The following is a 20,559-nucleotide window of genomic DNA, read 5'->3' as shown; positions in this document are numbered from 1 at the left end:
CTGGTTGGCTCTTCCTGCTCATTTACACCAAAAAAAATATCAGGGGGCAACAATGTTGATTATAACCCTAAGCTACACCCATTAATCTGTAATATACTGACAACAAAACATGTTTGGTTGTGCTGTAATAAACGCAAATGTGCGTGAAATTGGATATTTGTCTTGTCTCATTTCATTTAGGACTTTTAGTAAGTGTAATAACACAGATTTACCACACAGGGACACTGTTAGTCAGTGGCCAGGCCATCTTAATATGTCTCAGGGAAAAAAAGCCTCTCATGGGACTCTTTGAGCCAAATGTGAGTCTAACACTGAGCCAGAAGCAAATGACTGTGTGGCATGAGTCCAGAAAGGAAATGAGCACTAACACCTCATCATGAAAAGCCAATAAAGCCTGGATGCTTCATCCTGGTGTTTGGCCAGAGGGTAGACCAAAGGTTTCCTGGTACCATTTTCCAAATACATTAAAAGCTCGTTTGCATTTGAATGTTGCCACATTTCTTCACATGTTCTACATAAAACTACTATAACTGAGGCTTAATGCAATATCTCTATGCTGCTCTGCATATGGATCACACACAAGCACAGGATTCATGACCTGGGCTTATCCCAGGCAGCATCAGAGCGGTGCACGTTTCTGTCCTCAGGGTTTCAGAGTCTATAATGTAATAGCTAGAGGATGTGGAAGCTGCCCTGGTATCGCTTGTCATATAGAGCATATTTCCTAAACAATAAAGATACAAAAACATTTAACTACAGCGTTGTGGTGATACACTGTAGCACTATAGGAAGATACAAGTTTCCTATTTTCCTTGTGCAATTTCCCTGTTACACCAACACATAAATAACAGAACTGAAACATCACATTTAAGGCGTGTATTTACTTTGGTGAATTTACTAGGCACCGAACCAGTGAGGACCAGTAGAATCATCCCACTTTAAGTCAAGAATATTAGTTTCATTCGATTTAAAAGGCCTTAAGGCGACGACTTAGTTGAGGCACATTAATGGAACCAAACACTGCAGACCACAGCTGGGGTCCGCTGAGGATTCAGCTCTTATCTCTGGATGAGGATGTTCCTCAGACTTAAAAGGACACACCTTTGTTTCCACTTATTTTAAGAAAATGACTAAAGCAACATTTTTCATCATGGGATACAGTAAATATATATATACACACCCACACACACTATGTTCTCACCCTCCGCGGTTGGTCTCATCCACTTTCCAAGCTCACCAGAGGGTTGAGGGTTCTGCGCGTAGCCTTGCTTATAGCCAAGCACCTCTACTAGTCTTGTTCTCAGCCATTTCTTTCTTGTTCCAGTAGCCCACTACTCTTCCTGCCTCTCCTCCATCCATTATATGAGGAAGGTAGGACCCACACTGGATGCTTACTCCGCCCTATCAGGGATTTGAACTAGCAACCCGTATGCAGAGCTCGAGATATACATATTTTATATACACACTTTATGTACACACTTAGGTGTACATCATGAAGTCAGTCAGACTGCAGGTCCTCTCACAGGTATATATATGCATAAAAGATAATCAGTCCCTTGAGCCAGTTGTAGACTGCAGGTCCTGCAGAGGGATGATTTGTTCTTTGCCAACGCCCAGAACCAAATCGGTGGAAATGGGACAAATAGCCTAAAGTTCTCTGACAAAATGATGGGAAACTGGTGAATGAACAGTTTGTCATAAATCATATGGTGACGGTAACCCCCTTCCTTCTTACTGAGGGGAATGAATTAATGTGGGTCTGGACTTTGCTTTGCTCATTCTGTGTCACATGCTTCACATCTGTTGGCATCTTGCTGTGTCTTAATGGCCATAAGGTTGTTTGATTTGAGGATGACAGGTCGATTTACAGTACAGCATCATGAATTACTGTAATCACTCACAATCATCCAGGCTGATGCAACCTCACAGCAAACATGAATCCATTAACATATAACCTCAAAGACCTGAGGAAAAACATAGCGTCTCCTCAGCCTCTCCAGAAAAATAGGCCATCGCCGAGCGGAATGAATTACAGGTCTGGCTTCTCCACCTGTCTCTCTACAGGTCCTCATTACGGCTTATCTTGTCTGTTGCTGTCGGTTGAAAACAACGCTGCTTGTGGGAAAGGAGGTCATTTTTTAAAAAGTAGGTCAGATTTAGCATGTGCCTTAACAGGGGGCCTTACAGTATAGTCTCAGGAATTCCTGCCTACCAGGTCCTTCCCAGACCTGAGAGAGATCTGCCATGGCCTGTTACACAGTACTAACCAGAACCATAGTGCTGCATACCTTAAACTCAACCCAAACAGCACCAAATGTTCAGCGTAGTGTGGTCACTGTTAGCATCAGGTTCTTCCATCCTGCTGCTGGATGCCCTAGATTTCATCCTGAACTGTTCCACATTACAAACGTACATTATCTGGGACAGTCTGCCACAAGAAATTCCCTGATTATTGTGTTATTTTAATGTCCTTGTATTAATGAGTAGAAAAAATCAGAATCGGCTCAATTGTGTAAATGTCTATTATTAACTGGATTTTAGTCTTATTATTCAGACCATGAGTGTGTTGTGCTGTTTCATCTTCAGTGGAATCTCTCACCTTAACCCCCAAAAATACAGTCAATAAGTTGGAGCGAAGCAGAGGCCAGTGTGTAAAACCAGGAGGCATTTGATTAGAATGTTGATTAGACTGATGGAGCAGTAAGGTCAGAAAACCAACCATGACATAAACCAACAAACCCTGCAGATGTAAAGGGAGCTGCAAACATCCAGCTGTTTCACCGCACGTTTATTTGCATCTTGGCAACAACTGCAGCTCGATGACATTAATTAGACTGAAGCACCTTTGACAAGCAGCTGTTAGGAGCCATGCGTCTTCATTCTGTCCACGCTGTCTTCTGTCACACTGACAGCGGCCGAAGGGAAACACTGGGCTCTCATTGGCTGGAACAGCCTGAATCAGCTCCCAAATCCGATCCCTACTAAACACCTTGCGTGCTACGATGTGCGTGAATGTTCGGCTCGCTCAGCAATCGATGGTCTCACCTCCAGCCAAGTGGCCTGGATGCTGATCTGCAAAAACAAAGCTGGGAGAGAAGCCGTCTTCTAGGATTTGCTGCTTGTGTTGTTCTCAAACTTAAACTACTGAAAAAAGAGCTTCTTTTCCTACAAACTGGGGGTCAAAAGGTCACGGTGGACCTCTGCCAAGAACCTTGCCTGCCATTGGGATGAAGCCTTTAGTCCGCTGCCAAACAGTCACGATGTGAAAGACTTTGCTGCGTTCCTTCTTTACTGTTTATTGGGGCTCATTAGCCTGAACGCTCTGTCACAGGGTTTAGAAATTGAAGCTGTCAAATTAGAGAAGCTCTCTTTTGTTGCATCCCTCAAAAACTGGAATTCTCCTCAGTAACATCTCTGCGCTTCACCAGGGGGAGAAATGAAACCTTTAGCAATACATTGGCTTCATTTGCTGTCACGCTGTTTGTAGCTGTGAGTCACCGCAACCTCAGACATCAACATTTGTGTTTCAACACGTTTGTATTCAACAAACAACAATGAGCCTTTAACTGATTCGCTTCATGCAGTCAGTCCAGAAGACGCCATATCGATGTGATGCGTTGCCTGTTTCTATTCCAGCTGTTTTCGTTTGTGTGGGTTTGAGCGGCTGAGGAGGAGGAGCTGCCCGTCAGCTACTAATGCAATTAGGTCCTGAGGCTGATCCCAAGACACTGGTGCCAAGTGCTGATGGCGTCCATGGCGTCAGCATCAACATTTCCTCATCCTGAAGGAAACGACTTTTAAACAGCGCTTTGCGGCACTGGGGGCTGAACTCTTCCTTCATCCATCTCGACTGAAAAACATGAGCATGAAAAAGGCTTAATGCTGATTTCAGAGGTCTGATATGAAAATGAAGGCTTTCCTGTCTACTATATCTGGAACGTGTGACGCTCTCCAAGACCCCAAATGAAAAGCGCAGTGTCTTTAATCTCTTGGTGTTGTTGTCCATCTGTCTGATGGGATGAGCCAGTTCAGTGTCCTGAATTTAAGTGAGACAGGCGGTGGGATGAGAACCCAGGGGTCCCACTGACATACTGTGTAAGTAGCCGAGGCCTTTGATGGATGACTCTTATTTTCTTGTCAACCTCCGACTACTTTTATGTTTATCTTAATATCGTCCTGATGGGCTTCATTTATCCAGCCAAGACCAGACAGGACAGTGAACGAAGGGAGGGAGGAAACAGAAGGTGACCAGAGAGGAATTAAACCTTTAAGTTTCACCAGTGGTTGTCTCTCACTGGTCTTCCTGTCTTCATCCCACCAGCGTCTCAATCGCCTCCGGACGCGTTAATGCAGCTGTCGTTACTAGGTCACAGCATTGCACAGCTGCAGAAGCAGTTCTGCGTTTTTCATTTCTACCATGTGGTGGTTAGTTGCTCGACGGCCTCCACTGCAGGCCTCCATTTAATCGCTGTGATTTTCAAAGTCTTTCATCAGCTGACCTTAAAAATATCTTGAGCTTCCTCTTGAGAAGAGGGCCTTTGTCGCTCGGCCGGTGTCTGTCTGAGTGAGTGTGTTTTCACTGTCAGATGGGTCCAGACGGAGTCACAGCACATGGTTTCCTGAACCCTCCTGTCCGGGTCCAGACAGTAACAGTTTCATCTAGTGTCTTCGGTGATCTGTCTGCAACCTCTCGGTTGTTTGCCAGCCAAGCGTATTGCTGTTTATCTTGCCTGCTGTTTGTGCAGATTGCTTCCAAAGCTGAAAATCACCGGGCGGAAAACGCAAACAGTCTTAAAACCCCTCGTCTCAACATGAAGACGGAAACTGGCCTTCAGTCATTGAGCTTCTTCACCGTCACTGGAAACATGAACTCTACACACTGGTCGCCAATTGTTCCTGACACAGATTACGACTGGCTGAAGCTGCAGGGTGTCTTCAACCTGTCAGCAAACAAACATTTACAGCAGCCTATGTCTGGTGACCCAGAGTCGGCCTGAATCACATTATCATGTGTGAAGGATCACCTTCATCTCTCTGCCAATCACCATTGCCTTCATTTGAGGATGAAAAGACTCAATCAATCTGCAGGGCTGACATGAGGACGTGTGTTGGTTCTTGGGATCCAAGCATTCCCATCCGAACACTCCGAGGTCGACAACCAGGCACCTGTTTTTCCTAAATCCTCCACGGAAGCTCAACAAACTAAGACAGGGTGTACAGCTGATGAAGGAGCTGTATTAACTCTCCCCCTGCTACGGGGCACATGTTGGTTCCTCTGGGATGCAGCTGTGTGGGAATTAAAATAATATCCGGAGTTTATCGATCGCGGTAGCAGAGAACCTGGCCCACTTTGCCAGAGTCGACGATGAGGTTGAGGATTTGGGGTATTCTTAGATGAACCCAGAGCTGTGTCTGAAATGTGAAGCAGGGAACGTCCCCGAGGACTCTAACAGATGGTTTGGTACTGGTGATTCACTGCAAAGCGGTTTATGTGCTACTAAACTTAGATTTCTAGTGGTCTGTTTCTTGGCTTTAAGGCAAAAATATAATTGGTGTGAACTATTTCTGATAGTTTGTTCCAAAGCAACAAAAGAATAAAGAGAAGTACAACCTCCGGCCTGTGCAGCTCTCGTTATCGTCCTCTGGACTTACCAGGATTCCTCCTGTCCCGCTCACACATGTCTTTGGGCTTCAGGTGAAATAAACCCTGGGGTGCTCTAAGCGGAAGCAGAACTCCTCCTGCCTGCGGGCTCCAAGCGCGACACGTCACCAGGGGTGAACCAGGGGCGAGAGAGGATCAGCGTTGAACCTGCACATCCTGACAACCACCTGTTCTGAAAAGTCCACTGGAGCGATCACGGAGCTTCTGCTCATGCGCTTCGTGCTGCGGCGCTGCCTCTGTGAGCGTCTGATCCCCGCAGCATGTCAGGATCCCCGGAAGCTGGAGAGCCAGGAGCCCCATACTATGCATTCAATTAAGATAAAAACCTACATGTGTATGTTATGACAACAATTAATCTGTTCTTCGCTTTTTTCTTCATCTGATCGCGGGTATGTTCCAATTTCTTCTCTGCTTTGATCTAAGTGTTCGACACGACTGACTGCAAGATACTTGTGAGCAAAGCAATCTCAAGAATTCACTTTTCCTAACGGCGTCCACAGTCTGAATCAGCAGTATTTGAAATTTTTCACATTAAAAGCTTATTTAAGATTGCTGAGGTTTCTAGTCATTCTAGTAATAATAAAAACCACAGCGATCGTTTTCCGAAACAAACCAGAAGTGGCGAAACAATCAGATTAACCCTGAAAAAAAGCAGGAGGAGAAGAGAGAGGAAACCCATCTGGTTTGAAAAGTCAGACTAGGAGAATTCTGATTGCATAAGGAAAAACAAAAGGCTACAGGAGTGGGGAGCCGGCGCAAACGAGCTGAACAAACAAAGGAGGTGAAACACAAAAGAGGAGCTGGGGAGCTGCAATACAGAAGCACAAACAAAGCACAACAAACAAAGCCTTATTCTATTCTCGATTATGGATGATCACTGAAACATTAACCCCAGAAAAATAAAGTCAGCTACTTGACACGCTCCCCGTCATTAATAACCTCACAGTAAATGTTAAAGCTGGGGTCAAATATGAAGTGTGCACCGACCACTAATTTGGATGCATAGATGAACATGGTGCGCATGGAATACTAACGTTTGTCACTATGAGACAAAAGCCTTTACATATTTGATAGATTCTACTTTATGTCCACATCCGTGATCAAATCTTATGATGAACAATGAACCCAGCACAGTGGCGGTACCTTCAGTCCTCCTGATAACGCTGCTGCCCGGTCAGGACTCATGCCTCATGTACATCGGCATGAAGGTCACTGGCGTCAACAGATGACTTAATTAGAGCTCATCATTTTCTAATTTTGTCAAAGTGAAGCACGCAGCTCAAAATCAATCCAAACATTTGACTTTGCTGTTTGGCTTTCATCTTATTCAGTGGCTGCAGAATGGAGCGTCTCACGTTCAGATTCAGAGCCTCTTTTTGCCAAAAACAACTCTTCTTTAGTTTGATTCATCTCCATATTCCTTTTCGCTCAATGCTTTTTGTTTTTCATCACATAGTGGAAAACAGACATTAGTGTAGGAGTGACAGATCCGGCTTTAATACTAACACCGTGTGTGATGTTGCCAGGTTTCCTTGTGCTTTTGCTTTTGTTAATCAGCCGGTGTCTGGTGAACTCTCTCCCTTTTTCTGTTTTTATTCAAACACAATCAAAAGTTTCATCTTAAAATGCGCAACAGAAATTCACTTCATCCTGATCAACCCTTCACCTTTTCTAGGTCATATTTTTGAATTGCTAGTTGTGGATTTGATCGTCTGTGCAATGAACATTGTGATTTACATCATGTGCTAATGAAAATTCAAGTTACTTGTATTGAACTTTCAGTTTTGGTTCATTTCTCATTCAGCTCATGAACCGTATGCTGAATCTAAGATCCTTAATGTGCCTCTCAGGCACATCTAACATGTTCCCATGCACGGCCAGCGCACGTGATAAATGGTCTGAGGGTGGGAAAAGTGCAAGAACTGGCTTCAAGAAGCAAAGAAGATATAGTGTATTTGCTTTAAAGAAGGAGAAAAACAATAAAATAAATGAGATCTTGAGAGAGCACAGAACTGCAGCCTGGTCACAGTGGGTCGTAGCTGGTGGTAGATGTGTGCAGGTAGAAGAACCCTGCAGATTAGTGGAAAGCTCAGAGCCTGTAAGAGTTAAGCGTCAAAAATGAGAAGTAGAACAATGGCAAAGTGAGAATATTACTGCAGCTTCACTGACACGAGTCTTGGAGGGACCTGCTGATGTCCAGCAGTTCTGCTGGGGTGAGCCAGCCAATAAGAGCAGCCAACCGATTGGGACCAATAGTCATTTCTTTCCAATCATCCAAGATGCCATACAGCTCCCAGTGGAAACCCACAGGAACCGAACCTGCAGTTAAATCTTGGTTCACAGCTCTCATCCTTCACCTGCCAGCTCAAAACTGGATGATCAGTCTCCAAAGGAGATTTGAATAGGTGTCACCAGAGTTTGAACGAAGCGTGTGTGTGTCTGTATGTATGTGTGTGTTTTGAGGGTCAAGATGTGATTTTAGGGCTGAGGTTAAGATTGAGTTTTGGTTCAGATTAGAGCAAAGGTTAGACCTTTATTTGTGATGGTTAGGGTTAGGGGCTTGGGAAGGCATTATGTCAATGGAAGTCCTCACTTACAAGGATATGTGTGTGTGTGTGTGTGTGTGTGTGTGTGTGTGTGTGTGTGTGTGTGTGTGTGTGTGTGTGTGTGTGTGTGTGTGTGTGTGTGTGTGATAGATCATTTGTCAGTTTGTCGATCTAACAGAAACGTCAGACGTTAATCATTTCAACTCACTGGTCCGCATTCAGCGGGAAAAACTAAGTAGCTGATCCAGCAACAACAGAAGGAGGAGGAGAAAGAAAGAGGAAGTTGTTGGTCAGTTTCTGCACTCGCTCCACAGTGATTCTATCCGTCTGCTGCAAAAGTGCAAAAGAGACTACGGGCCAAAGTCAGTGAGACTGAGGCCTGACCGATGCATAGGGGAGAGAAGGAGGCCTTGAGGGTTTATGATCTAGGTTAGAGTGGTAATATAAGGTCAGATTGTTAGCCTGGTATCATTAACTACAGTAGGTAACGAGTGCTTTAGCAGAAACAAGCATCCAGTGGTTGATTGTATTAGCCTGTATTTTAAAAATTAAATTAAAACAAATATCAAAAAAGATGACTTATTAATATTAATAGAGTTTATTCATTCTTGGTCCTTTGAATGGTTAAGACCCTGCCTCCCTGGAGCAAGTGTCTGAGGAGGATGTTGCTCTGTGCCATTCTAACATCCAGGAGACCCAGAGATGATGGAAGTGGGTTTGTAAGAATTTGTAAAGACCATTTGACATAGCAGTTAACACTATGGTCATACAATAGCAAAAGCTCTTGCTGAGTTTGCTCCAGTACTGTTTAGTGGGTGTGTAAGTTTAAGAAATTTATTATGATGGTCCTGATTTATGGGGATTCTCCCACAGACTGATATCAACTATGTTTGTAGGCACACAATTTATGTGCATCTTCCACCCAATTGGGTAGGACGCTGTGCTCCTGTTTATGTTTCAGATGGCTCCTACGTGATGACACCACAGCAGAAGACTTCCAAGGGATGGCTACGGAAGCGAGAGATCGACCGAAGGAAAGTGATCGGATCTGGGGATCAGATGTTTCCATGGACAAAAAGCTCTGGACTACAGTCCAGAAAGTGGCACTATCCCTATTTCCAAGGTTGGGGGCAGCTGATGTAATAAAGAACAAATCCTGGTTTCATTGGTTTAGGTCTGGCACAAGGACTGACATCCTGAAGATCTTTGAACTGGTTCTCGTGATTCTCCTGGTTCTCATGCTGATTGTGTTGTGCGCAATTCCCTGTTTGAGGGCCATGATCATCAGGCTGGTGATCCAAGGCCTTCTCAGGGTGTGCGCAGTCATGCACTCTTGACAAATACACCATTCACCTTTAAAGCTTGAAGACTATGAAGAAAACCTCCACGATGTCAACGGAAATGGACACTAAGCTGTAAATATTGTGAGTCTGTGCTTTTGACCCTATCTACGATGTTGTAAATGTTATTATTTATGATGACTGCACTGAAAAACAAAAGAGGTTGTGCTGTTCTGATATATGCATAATTGTTTAATTGTTAATTGTTTCAATGTTAAACAGGAGGGAAATGTTGGAAAAATACTGCATTTAATCACTGAAACATATTTTGCTGAAGCCTTGTTAGCTGTGCTATAGCTTTGAAGTTTCCTCCTTTCTGCTCTGCAAGAAATAGGGAGTACCGGTGTGTAGCATCCTTATCTGATGAGCCCAATGCTTGCTTTGTGCAGAAAATATTTCCCACGTACTGTGACTATGCAGCTCCCAGAATGCAATACATATTATGAGCTGAATCCTTGTCTTCTCTTCAGGAAGTTGCCTTTGCTGTAAACTGCTCACTCCTTGCAAGTAAAATTCTTAAGAGGTTCTCAACTGATTTTGTCTGCTTTATTTAAGATTTACAAAAGGAACTAATAATTTCCCCAACACTTCCTTCCTTCCTTCCTTCCTTCCTTCCTTCCTTCCTTCCTTCCTTCCTTCCTTCCTTCCCTCCTTCCTTCCTTCCTTCCTTCCTTCCTTCCTTCCTTCCTTCCTTCCTTCCTTCCCTTCCTCTGACCTCACTTCTTCCTAACATCCAGCAGCACATACATACATATGCATAAGCGCATTCAGCTTTGATAACCAAGATGCAGCTCTTCATGCTTCTGCTGAGGTGACATTTCACTGCGTTAAGGTGAAGCAGCTGAGTAAAGCCGGGGGCAAACAGAGGAGGTGAAGCGTCTCCTCCTTCAGTCTGTTGCTAACGCATCATTAGACGTCTGGCAAGGCCCTTTCTCTGTACGCATGTACAGTACTGCGTTCAGTCCTGTTAGTTTTATTCTACATGCTTAACCTCATCTCTGCCTGGACACATCATCACTATCTGCTCTACCTGCAATATTTAATCCTAGTTTGTTCCTGCTCTAAGTAGCAACTTTCTTTCCTTAATCTGTTCAGACTAGTTTATTTAATTGGTGGTAACAGTCCAGTTAGTAATTAATAAAGGTTACTCCTGTTCTAGTCTGGCTGCTGTTTAGTGGTCAGATCAGCAGAGAATTAATTAGTTTCACCTAGTTTGTATCACGCAGCCGTATAATCACAGACATCAACACATTAGGCCTTGTACTGATTATTCCCTAAGTTCGTTACATTGTCCTATTACTGCATTCTAGCTGTCCAATATATGGATTAAGCCATTATTCAGACGCTCACTTCAGCATCCTGGGAGGGACGGAGCAGGCGAAGAAGCAGGCAAAGGAGCAGGCGAAGGAGCAAGCGAAGGAGCAGGCGAAGGAGCAGGCGGACATTATTTGTGTAAAATGTAATGGCTATAAACGTTGTATGTTACTTTAAAAGTGGCTCATTTGACACTAAAGAGGGTCACTGTTGTTGATTAGACCCTGTAGTAGCTCAGCTGTAACTGTGACTCATCAGTGCATCCAGATATTTTGAGCAATTTCCCATCTTTGGTGCTTTGGAAGCAGGAGACAGTTGAACGTGAGGACAGACAGTGAAAGTGCAAAACTGACAGGTTCAACCTAAAGTTTATCTGCTGTCAGTGTATAACTTAGTTCAAAAGGCTCCAGGTGCCAGTGTTCTGGCTTTTCTCTCCCCAGAGTTCACATTTAAGTGAAGTATACAGACGCGTCTCCTTTTCGGAGCCTCCTCGCTGACAGGCCCATCTCCCTTTGTTCAGCCGCGGTGGCTGTTCATGGCACAGTGTTTTATGCAAACTGGGATAATACTGTAAACGTATTAGACGTACGGCAGTCTGCACCCATACAATCATTAGTCTGCAGCGCTCCTGGCTGGGTTACAGTGTCCTCCCACTGACAGCTCCATATTTCAGCTCCGCAGGCTTCCACCCTCTGCTCTGCAGGGTAACGGAGCCGGGGCGGGGCGTGCACGCAGCTCATCCCATCTCTCCCCAGAGGAGAGCAGGTCAGTGCAATTAGCCTAATACAGTATCATGCAGGATAGATTTACAGTACGGGCTCTACTCGTATGTACAGTAGCAGCCTGATGATCCTGCTTCTGCATGATAAACAGCCATGAGCCCATGTTTGCTGTTATACATGGATCTGTGCTCTGACGACCTATTGATCCACAACAACAGAGCTGGGCATTACTGTAGACGTTTCCAGGAGACCCTTGTCCATACTTGCATTTAAAAAAAAAACCTAATTGGACAGAAGCTTCAGTTGCATCAAGACAAACTGAGATTTGAAAATATTAGTGTTTAGTTAGTGGGAAACTCACCAAGACCTCTTGATCTTTTCCGTAGAGTAGAGTTGGCTCAGATACTTTTTCACAACAGTGGGTCATCCACATTACTGCTGGCAGTTGAGCTCACCCTCCGTCCTTCCGTCCCATTTAAATAAGATCCCAGGATACTTAAACTCTCTCCCATTTAACTGGAACCCTCCTCCACCTGGAGATTGTACGATTGGGGATCGTACCCTCTGACTTAGAGCTGCTTCTCGCTCGACCGGACCCAAAGAAGGTCCGGTTCCAAAGAAGCCAACATCATCTCCAATCCTGTGACCCAGAGGTGAACTCCACATTTTTACATTCAATGTTGTCACAGTATCCTCTGGAGATGAAGCACACACAAATATTAAAGCATGAACATAAGGATCATCCCATTAATGGGTCATTCAAAATATGCTCTCACTCTTCACAGCATCTCTTTATTTTTATATCCGCTGCCTCATTACAATAAGTGACATCACCTGTGCATCTGTCCTGTCCTTCACTCATGGTCCTACAGTAGCTCTATATCCTGCAGCCTTCAGCCCCTGGGACTACCGAAATGAATTCAATCTGAAAATGACAATCATCTGGAGCCACCTTCTGCTGCTGCTGGGGATCTCTGAGCCCACGCATGGACATCCCCACTGTGTAATTATCTACCTTTTTTCTATCTTGGGAGAACCAGGAGAAGGACAAAGCAGGAGGCGGGCCAACACACAGGAAGCTGCAGAACCAGCAGTGATGTTGTGTGTCGGTGTGAGGACAGCGGGGCCATTATCTGCACAGCCGTGTTTGTCCGTGCGTCTGCCGCTACAAAACTGTCCTTGTCAGTGGTGAAGGCCGCTCATTAACTTCCAGCTCCGTTCCCTCGGCCTCACCTGGTTCTGTTTAATATGTCGACTAGCAGGTCACTGAGTGAGAGAAGCATCCTACAGAGTCCTCATTAGCATTCAGTGTCCAAATTTAGCCTGTTTCTATCACATCCGTAATGAAAGGAGATCTGAAATATTATTCACACCAGTGAAGCAGTGAAGTTGAATGTGTTATACACATATTGTATGTTAATTCACCTAATACTATACAAACATTATTATTATATTATAATTAGATTTAGAAATAGAAATATTAGGATATAAGGATTTTACAGACACCATAACATAATCAGAATCAAAATCAGATTTTCCTGCCTTTAACCTTTCCTGTGGTTCAATCATGTTCCTCTAATCTTACCTGGAGCAATTATTAAGTAACGATTATTCTATAGAACCTTGCTGTGTGAAATATGAATCCAATGTAATGAGCATAAACATCATCAGCTTTTTAATGGCAGCAGTATCACCTTCTCCAGGAGCTCAGACAGCTTTTGGTTTTGTCAATATTAAAATTTGTCTCCTTTCTAAGTAGCTACTGAATGTTCAGCTGCAGGTCATCGTTTTGGATGTTCAATTGAGAAAATGTGCAAGTAATATTACCATAATTAAGTCAAAACAAAAGCTGAGATTTCCTTTGGCTCGATCATCACCAGACCGTCAGAGCATCACTGACAAGGATCTGTTCAGTGGCCAAATCAGTCTGACGCCAGCTGACGACTGTGTGACACAAATTTCTAAGGGGTTAAAGTCAAACAACCTGTGGATGAGTGGAAGCAGTGGGAGAAACATTCAGTAGGGGGATGACTTCCATTGATCCCATGAACATCAGAGCCTCCATCATCGCTTCGGACATGTCAGTCATCACATCTGTGATCAAGCTCATGTGACAGTAATGAAAGTAATTGGAAACATAAATATGTTGATTTATGTGATGCATCACAGGTTAAAACAATACCATGGCTGCAAACAATATTGTAAAAGTAAAATGACTTGAATTTTGCATGTAGTTAATAAATTAGTTAGTTAGTTAGGTACTCTGACTGCAGCACCTCCCTTAAACTTGAAATAAATTAGAAAAGTGCCACTTGCCAACAAAAGCCAAACAGAGTGAAGTGTTAATATAAAAATAAAATCTGATGTGAGTGAGATGAACCCCTCAGACACGAAGCAGACAGTTTACTTGGAACTATTAGACATAGAAGCTATTTTTTTTATTTTATTTTAGTCCATCTGTTATTCTATTAATATAATTCATTAAAATGATTAATTTGCCCATGATACAATGAGTCTCAGCTTTGGTTCAGTATAACTAACGGATTCAGATTCTTTTTAACGTTTACAAAGATGTAATGAAATCCAAACCAAATTATGCTGGAAATCATTTTTCCAGGCATCATATACAGTACTATATGTGTTAATTACAATTAAAAAGCAATTAAACATTTTCAAAGTCATTACTTGTTTTTCTTAGTATAAAAGGATTAATAAATGTGCACACTGGTACAGGAAGAAGCAGAAAAACAAGTGCTAGTGATGTTATCTGCAGGTACAGTGGAGCAGGGATTCAAGATATCATAGGAGGCATCGTCATCCCTGCCATGTCTGCCACTCCACGCTTCAGCGATGACACTTTCTAGGATTTTTCCAGAGTAATGATCTTCAGGTTATGATGCATCTGGTCCAGGAGCCTTCCAAAAGGCCCGACTTAATCCCTCCAACATAGAGATATAGCTCGAGAACTGTGAGAACAACAGAGACAGGAGAGAGAGCGGGGACCATGGATGTGCCTTCCATGCTAATAGTTGGAAGGAGTTTGTGGAGCTGACTTGTGCCCACCAGTGTGTGACGAGTGATGAGAAAGTTGCTAGGCTTTGTCTTGCAGCTCAAAGTGAGTGTTTGTTCACATTAATTGAACTCGTTAGCTTGGGTCTGTTACAGCGGCAACTCATTAAGCCTCAAGTGAAAAATATTTATTCATTCATGCATATTTGATGCAAGTTAAACATTTTCTCTGTAATATTTCTGTTACTTTTGGGGCGAAACAGAAGAAACAATCGGGCAAAAATGTCTCGTCGCATGAACTGCACACTTTGAAACACGAGGTGCTGTGTTTCAAGATCAAACTATCACTTCACCATGTTCATGTGGGGGCACCGAGTTCAAGGAGGTACAGTAGAACTGACTGCTTACTACGATTACGTTTTAAAAAATGCTAATGGTAATCATAAAGGAGCTGACCTGTTTTCCGATGAAGGGAAGTATTGGATCTTTATCGATAATCAGTCAATTCTAGTAAGCAGATCTACATCTAGATTTATTCTGCCCCTCAGTTGGAACTGAGCCAAGCTTCAGTCTCAAATGTGAGAAAAACAGCGAAGCTAATTTGGTTTTAGTTGGCGTAGCGTCGCAAAAGCCAGTTGGGCTAGTATTTGTAGGTTTGATTGACACTTGCTGTTCTCACACACCTTTAAAATCCTTTATAGTTTTATTTCTTGGCATGTTTGTTTTTTTAACCCACAATTCAAATTCAAATTTCAAATCTGATTTCCATGAATGACTTTAAGTGAGTTTTCATTTACTATTAGTTTGTCCTTTCTTTAGCAGAACCTTACAGTTTTGTCCATGTGTGTTACTGGAAACTACAGTCGAATGATGAGCAGGGAAAAGGTGACCTTATAGATAAATTGTGAATAGTTTGCGACAGTGTCTTGCATCAGAACCTTATCTAGGGTTTGGCTCACCAACAGCCAAGTCTATGTGAAGGTAAAACACTGCGGCCCTGGTGGACAGGTGGACGGGCAACGGGTCCCATGTCAACCCTTGACAAAGCGGTTACGGGAAGAAACAAAGGAAATGGGTCAGAGGAAAAGAAAAGGCGATTAACACAGACGAAGGTGTGTTGAAGAAAAAGAGGTGGAAAAATGAAGAGAGAGGCTAACGGAGACCGAATCAGTTTCCAATTTACACCGGCTGTCATCCTGTCTGGTGATTAACGACGTTTGGAATGCCATTGCTTTGTCACTGGGAATTTCGCCCCGCTGGGCTCAGAGATTGCCCTGTCTGATACTCCCAATAAATCTTTGGTCAACCTCAACAGGCAGCGCCAGAAGACGAGGATAGTTTTTTCAGCGGATACTGGTGGTTACTGAAGAATTAGAGGTGACTGTCAGAGAGGAAAATTGTGGTGTCAAAGGTCAGGAGCAGCAAAATGTTGTGGAAACGGACAGACGGGTAACAATGTGCTGCTGCACAAGCTTTGGAGGGAGATGAGAAGAATTCTCGACACCCGGAGGGAACACAAGAGGAGCGAACTGTGGAATATGAAAACGTCTTTTTTTCCCATTGTAAAGACCATTTACAGCGCAGTGGGCAATTCCTCTAGAGGTTGGGAAAGCAAATGGATTTTGTCGGTGTTTGAGGAGATTACTGCAAACACAAACACAGTATTTACGCGGCATTTGGGCTCTATAAAGATCAGAAAAACACAGTTGCATGTCTCCATTCTTTGCATCCCAATGGATTTCTAAAGAGTTCGGTATCGATTCTGATATTGGAATCGTTCCATCAGCGTCTGTGCGTGGTTTAATTTTGTTTACTCTAACTGCATCCATTATATGGCACATTCATAACTAAACAACTGCTGTACTGTGGTTTACCTTTGAGATTAATACTAATACCAATAATAGTGTGTATGTGCTCATACAAACATATACATATATCATATATATACACATATGCATTGTTATACATATCTCACACTCCCCCCAGTCGGAGGGCCGGCCTGAGAGAATGGAGCCCGAGGACCCACGGTCCGTAGGTAGCCCACCAGGAAATGCCCCTGCACCCAGAGTGGGCCCCACCCCCAGTCCACCACCCCCACACGAGTGTACCCCATCTGCCCAACCATATCCCCTGGCACCACATCGGTCCCACTGCACAAGGCCAGCAATTGGTGGGAGATAGCAGAAAAGAGACCACCCAGGCAGCGGATCAACATACCCCCCACACTCCAACCGCACCACACGCATACACACTCACACAGACATCAATACACACTACCTGGAACTAGAGTGCACTGAAAGTGGGGCACACCTCCAGGAGCACAACTGCTGGCTGACGGTGTGACCCCGGGACCCCCACCCTAAATGTCTATTGTGCAGTTAAAACTGGGTGGTGATCTCTCCACCAGGGCCAGTGGACAAGGTCACAACTGGCCTCACCCCCAGGCCCCAAACCTACACACATACTCTGCGGTTGTGCATTGAGGGCCAACATCCGCCTACAGCCCAATGAAGACCACAGCCCGAGTAGCCCGCCAACCCCACCGCAGCAGGCCCGAGCAGTTACTGTACCAGAGGACGTCGGACTGCTAGGGCAGGCAGCGACCCACCCGAGCAGGGGCACCGTCCTAGGACACACACCCCCCGGACACAGGGTACCCAGGTCCGCCCCTGCACGCTGGCAGGGAGGCCCACCCTCAAAATGGCCCTACTCTGGCACTGGACTGCCAGTCCCAGCAGCCACCACATCCCCACCGCAGGGGCCCATGTGGCCACCCGAGTATCCTCCAGCCCCATTGCCCCGGTTCCTTAGGCAGGCAGGCACTCCCAAACATGGTTGTTATTGAAAAACTACTGCCACTAGGAAGGTGCTGCTACTCACATATCAGCGTTTTCTCCTCTCAGCCTTTCACCTGGAATGTGCCTACCTGTGTGCGGTGACATGTAATGCCTCAGAGGTTTTCTTTGATGCACCTTGTTGCACCTTGACTTTTCTAAGGTTTACAAGGATATTCCTGGAAAAAGACCAAGCCAACGTAAAATAAGCAGGACCTACCTCCTGGATCGTCTGTGGTGGGACTTACTTCATGTCACAGAAAAGCTAATGGCTTCATATACATATTCATCCTGCTGCAGCCAGGTTCCAGTGAGAAAAACACGTTTTGGCTGGGTCACTTATTTAGTCATTTTGTTTCTGTTTGTTCTGTCTGTTGTAATGTTTGCCTCCTGTGTGCTCAGTTTTTCTGCTATTTAGCAGAAGGTGATTGGTATTTAACCCACACTTTTTCTATTTGACAGGTTTGGGAGCTGTGCTTGTGAAGAAAATGCAGAAAAGCAATCAAAACTCTCTCTGTGTCCTGTGTTTCACTGTGGAATGATTTAAGAGACAGTAAGAGGGATGGAGGCCATCTTTCCTCCCCAACTAAGGGTTGAACGACTGTAGCTTCAGTTAACAGGCTGTTGATTGATGAAGTGTGATGTGTTTGGCCTTTTATAGACCTATGCTGCTCTCCTTGTATATTCATATTTCCTGAAGCTGTGCTGGAAGACGTCACAGATACACATACAGCTTCACCACCAGTTATCAGTAGTGACAATGCTAGCCTTCCACAAAGCCTCAGAGGAATCAAGAAGTACAAGGAGAGGGCGTATTGTCTTGCTTTTGTTAGATGACTTTAATATGCCGCATACAGCACCTCAATAAAAGATGATGATAAAAACAAAGAGGCAAATGCTTCATTTAAAAATTCTATAAAACAGAAACTAATCCTTAAACTATTGTTGTATTGCTACAGTAACAACAGCTACGGCACTTTGTAGAGATCCTGTGTCACACAAACACAGCATTAAAAGCTCAAACAAACAATGCAATGCAAAGCTGCGTCTGAAACCTCCTTCCTCATATAAAGTCATCCATTACACAACTGTGTAACTTTAAACAGGCCTCTGTAACATTGTTTTTTATTCATATTTGTTAGTTAGAAATTTGTTAAGAATGTTAAGGAGTATTTAAAGTACATAACACACAGTGATCCACCTGCTCATGTTCGACATCCACTTATCTGTCCAGCCATCCAACCACCACTGAGGAGTTTTATGGGGAAATCCATATCAAATCATATCTTCCCCATTGGCATCTACTGTACAGTGACAGTTACTGTAGCCGAGCGTAAGAAGCTTTTCCAATTAAGGCTGTCATTCTCCCATTCGCCTCAATTCCCATCAGCCAGAGCTGGAGTAATTATATCTTATAACAGAGCCTGGCCTGTGCTGGGGAGTGATTACAGAGACAGAGCAAACTTAACATAAATCACTATGACACTCAAACAGTGGAAGCTGACTGCTTTAGTTTCGCTTCTCATTTGTTTCTAACCTTTTCTTATGTTTTCAAATGCCACATCTGTGCTTCCTGTCCTGGCTGTGCGATTTAAGAAGCACGAACAGAGAGTCTGAATATCAACCTACTGTCAACTGATGTTTGACTTTAAATAAATATGATCAAAACCAATCTATAAATGTTTGGTTATGACTGATATGCACTTTGATTTTTATAAACAGAGATTCCAGGGCTTTGATTGAACCAGTGTAAATGGGATTAAGTCCGCTGCCAAAGCTAACTAGCCAACTAGAGACACAGTAGTAATGACAAACAATGCAAAGTTGCGTCATTTGGGTGAAGTTGTTTGTCTGGCGGTGTCTGATTTATAGCAGATTGGAAACTCAATGCGAAAAATGATAGAAGGGTAATTTAGCCCCACTGAGTGCTCAAGTTCCAACTGAGCAAAATGCACTAAACGTAGCAGCTGTAGAATTGAATACTGTCGCTAAATGTCAGCCTGCACATGCTGAAGCCACAGAATCTGTCAGTGTTTAGCCAGTATTGATGTTTGCGTTTAGTTAAAGTGACAAAGCAGCACGTCAGTACAGCTGCTGGCAGTAAACGTTCACTCTACCGACAGTGTGTAAGAAGAGATGCTGCACTGATGCTGTCACAGAGTAAAGTAAACTTAGCTACTGTATGAAAGATGCTTTTGCTTTTTACAATTGGGGCAACATTTACTAGGATGGATAACAGATAGATTAGCTTGTAGTTCAGCCTTCCTAACTAGTGAAGGCTCTTCTTGTGGTGAGATCCAGCATGTGTCTGCACTTCCTACTACAGCCGACGGCAAACAGCTGCCTCCGCCGACAGATGCCCTCTTGGATAATATTTCATTGTAATAAGAAAACAAACCTGTCACCTGATCTTCAAAGGTGGATGCAGTGGTTCTAGGTCAAAAGGTGTCACAAACAAGGATTAGAGATTTCAGCCTGACATCTAGAGTAAAAAGACCAGATCAGCCGTCTTAAAGCAACTTCAGAAGATTATCTGGATTTATTAGGAACCCTTTTGGAAAAAAAACAGTACAGAATATTGGTTGTTGGGTAGTTTGAATTTTTACTTCAAAGGCAGTGGAAACATAAATATGCTAAAATAGCTAAATATTTGTTGGAGCCACATGGTTTACTCCTTCCATTAAAAGGAGGCGTCGTGAGAAAAGCCAGAGTGGGCAAGTGGCTTTATTCCTCAATTCCCTGGAAATCCCTGGTGCTGTCGAGACTCATTTACGGTACGTTTTATCATCTAAGCTCTGAACGGCCTCGCTGGCCACGCAGCAGCAGCAGCAGTAGCAGCAGCAGCAGTAGCAGACTGGCACATACTCCAGTTAGCATAAACACTGCACCACCTCACAGAGTAATCTGATGGAACGATACTGCTACACGCACCATGATGAGCCAAATGTCAGCATGCCTTGATGGAGTTGTTATATAGAAATAGAAGACACAGAATCAAAGGTAAATCTTGATCCAAACACACCAAAATGATTCAGAACATGGAATAATGAGTGAGATGGTTCTCACATTCCTGTCTTGTGGCTTAAGTGGCCAATTAGTCCTTAGATCGGTGTGTTCGGTCAATCAGAACAT

This window comes from Betta splendens, chromosome 17, assembly GCF_900634795.4.
Source record: "Betta splendens chromosome 17, fBetSpl5.4, whole genome shotgun sequence".
Lineage (NCBI taxonomy): Eukaryota > Metazoa > Chordata > Actinopteri > Anabantiformes > Osphronemidae > Betta > Betta splendens.
The sequence above is the reverse complement of the archived record's forward strand: the minus strand, read 5'-3'. Positions refer to the sequence as shown.